Raw genomic sequence first — 3,919 nt, 5'->3', positions numbered from 1 at the left:
GCGGGGAGTATAGGGATATACATATATGTGAAAAAGGGACTGCAAAAGGATATTTCAGTCCAAAATAAACCCTAGAAGTCACCGGCTATAAGCCCCGCCCATCGCCACACAAGGCATGACGTCACACATGACATGTGTGACGTCAGGTGCTGCATGGAGTGGCGCCGTCGTCTGCTACCAAATCTGCCACCTTACCACATGCGGTCAGTGTGTTGCTTCTGCGCGGAGGTGGCATTGTTTCATCCACTGCAAATTGTTTAATTCCACTAGCAAGCTGCACAAAGCTTAAATAGCTCGATTGCGCGGGCAGCAGACGATGGAGCTGAATCGTCCACCGGAATGCAGCAAGCAGCTTGTTACGTCACGGCTTGCGTGCGCGCCAGTGTTTCCCGACTCTCATAATGGTCGCGCATTAACAGAAATATTCAATTATAAATAAGATGTACGACCAAATGCGCTAAAAGTTCGCCAACTTGTTCGTGAACGCACAAGGCTTAAGTCACACAACAAAGATTATGATCGATAATTGGGCGTCATGGCCCCTTTAAGTGCGTTAACACAACAAAAGAAAGACGGCGTCGTTACTGGTATTCAGGCGCTAAGCGGGCAGACAGCTGGGCTAGTTGCTACTGTCTGACTTTGAAACATGACGAAACAGCGCACGTAAAAGACGGAGGCACAAAAAGTCACCTGACCTCTCAGGTGGACTAATGGAGCATTCGGGTGGTCATTTGAAAGCGCTTTGACCGTGCTTGAAAGGGGTCAGTTCAGCAGCTTTAAGGCCCTACAATGAGAACAAGCAGGTATGCAAGTCATGTTCTTCCTTCCTTCTCATGTATTGGCGCGCTTATTTTAGTAGTAATGCTTGGTTGCTCTTTTACAACATTTCTTCAGATCCTCCACAGCACTCTGGAACAATCACCCCAATGTACCACAAGGCGTATCAATCCTTACGCCGGGGGGGGGGGGGGGGGGGGCGAAAAAATTTCTGACTACGTCACTGGCACGACGTAATCAAAGTGCGGCTCGAGGCGCACGAGCTGCACGCTCACTTCATCTTTGCGAAAGCGTGAAGGTGGTCGGGAGGTCTTCAAGAAGTAAAGTCGAACTTAAAAAGGATTCGCCTGTAAACTTACGTATGTGTTTTGATGGCTTCCAAGACTTCTCACATTCGCACTAACGTGTAGCACGCAGAACAAGCGGTGATGTCAGCAAAACACTTCGAAAGCTATACCAACGAATACACTTTAATAGATGTCTTATAGCTTTCGCCTTACGTTGTCATAGCCTAAGTTAGGGGTACCCAGGAATTTTAAACATGTTTACCTCACGAGAACCTTGGCGCATCGCACCCTTGGTACCCTTGGTGCATCGCAGTAACCACTTTTCTATCCCATTAAAAAAATCCTTTGGTTGGGCCTCAAATCTGCTCTAAACAACATGTTCTTGAAATCTAAACGACGCAGAAGTTCAGGAGACGATGGAGGATGGAAGAGATTAATGTTACTGAACAGGCCTTGAAGCAGACAAGAACGCATGCCGAAACCTCGGTTCCAGCGACAACCCCTGCTCAATAATATTCATGTCTGGCTCCAAGAATGCGCGATCGTTTGGCTGAAAGAAGTAACAACGTCAAGGAAGTAACCGTCGCTCGCTCAGCGGAGAAACACGCCACGTAGCAGATATGCAACGACACTATACGTGTGCTTATCTCATGGTCATATATATATGTGCATTGATGACTGTCTTACATGTAGGAGCGACATCCGCAAGACAATGGCAAAGCCTTTGTTCCAATGCGGAACAAGTGAACAACACGACGGTTATGTATAGGGTGTGTATGCCATGGTGTACCCGGACCGGGAGAAGGAAGTCTTGGCTAATAAAATGCTTTGCTGTGTGAGTTGGTTCATGGTCTTAAAATAAAAGCCTAGTGCAAAGAAAGGCGGGACGTAAGAAGACGGGACGAGCATTCACTACCAACTGGTTTATTTCGAAAAATTGCAGAAAATATACAGCCCTGCACGTGCACAGACGCGCGTTCACACACACCAACATGCAAAGCCACTCAAAACATCTGCTGCGAATTACGGTATAACAGCTCAAACTCACACCCAAGGCGCTGGGGCGTGGCAGGTAAATTGTGGCACGTGAGTTTTCAGAGGCGTTTCGCATAAAAAATAAGGGCGCAGATTGTGTCAGTCAAACGTCAGTTCGTTTGTGGGAGGGCGAGTTTGTGTTGTTACAGCGCAATCCGTAGCAGATATTTTGACTGACTTTAGCTGCTGAAGTGTGCGCATGTGCGTGCCTGTATACTGTGTACTAGGCTGTATATTTTTCACAATTCTCCGAAATAATAAACGTTGATGTTTAACGCCTCAAAACCACGACATGATTATGAGGAACGCCATACAGGAAGAGCTCCGGAAATTTGGACCACCTATAGGGGTTCTCTAACATGTACCTAAATCTAAGTACATGGACCTCTAGCCTTTCGCCGCGGCTCGGGATTCAATCTCGCGACCTTTGGATCAGCAGTCGAGCACAACCCTTGGACCACCGTGGACCAGTTGGAGTGGTTGCCCCGTCCTGTCAGTCTATATTTCGTCTTTTTTGCGTTCTGCTTTTATTTTGTCTCGGCTGTTTAGTACGAGATAGGCGTAGCTTTTGACAGGGATTGCCTGAAGAGTATAGGTTTCCGGGAGTACTGAAGCTGTGCTAACTGTCTATGGGGAGTGAGGTACACAAAGTAGATCTATCATTGTTGTTAATATGGAAGTTTGTGCACGGTTCATTCAAGCAGTGGACTACATGTGGATATGGTAGAAAATGCCGTCGCTAATTAGGGCTGCTCAGGTGTGTGGCTCGAGGTGGCTACGCCCGCACGCACACAAACTCAGAAGGGGGGGGGGCGTAACTTACGTCTCTGGTCATAAAGCAACGGATGTCAGTCTCAGCGCAAGGGCGATGCAATGAATGCACTTGAACAAGCGCACCTGACCTATGTATAGACTGCACGCGAGCAAGAAGTGCACCCGACGAACATGTAAGAACGCCCGCCGTGGTGGTCTAGTGGTTATGGTGCTCGACTTCGGGACCCGAAGGTCGCGGGATCGCATCCCAACCTCGGCGGCCGCATTTCGATGGAGGCGAAATGCTAGAGGCCCATGTACTTAAATTTAGGTGCACGTTAAAGAACTCCAGGTGGTCTAAACTTCCGTAGCCCTCCACTACGGCGTCCCTCATAATCATATCGTGGTTTCGGGACGTAAAACCCAATCAATTACATTATATTACATGGATTGATTGAGTTACAGCTACGGCTTCGACGCGGGGAGAGATGCTGAGGCGCAGCGATTGCCGGCCTAGGGTGCTGTTCGGGACACTGTCAAACTCCGCCATTTTATCAAATTTCATATAATGGCGACATTTCAAGCCAATCAGAGATCGTAGCAGCCCTCTGGATCAATCAGAGTTGATCAATGGCGGAATTTTACAATGTCCAGAATAGCACCCTTATAGTCTGCCAGGCTAACGCCATATCCTGACCACCACAAAAACTTCGACGCATAAGACAGACTCGTAGCTGAACTACCCAAAAGATATCGTGCCGACGTCACAGGTAATTCCCAACAACACCTTTCAATTCTTTTATTTTTCGTCTAACCCTCTTGTTCGGCCGTACAGCTTTGACTCGCATATTCAATAGACGCTATGCACGCTTTCAGGGACGATTCTTTTTTATTTATTTATTCTTGTTCTTATCTTATCTGGGACGCCGCGGTGAACTGTCGAGCTACGGCCGTTGTCGTCAGCCGCGTAAACGAGGTTTTCTGTCTTCCTTGCACAAGGCTGGCGTAAGGCGTCATAGTTTCACTGGCCGCCATATAAGTGCGAGACACACGCGTTCTCACGAAGC

Source organism: Rhipicephalus sanguineus, chromosome 10, assembly GCF_013339695.2.
Source record: "Rhipicephalus sanguineus isolate Rsan-2018 chromosome 10, BIME_Rsan_1.4, whole genome shotgun sequence".
Lineage (NCBI taxonomy): Eukaryota > Metazoa > Arthropoda > Arachnida > Ixodida > Ixodidae > Rhipicephalus > Rhipicephalus sanguineus.
This window is presented reverse-complemented; position numbering follows the sequence as displayed.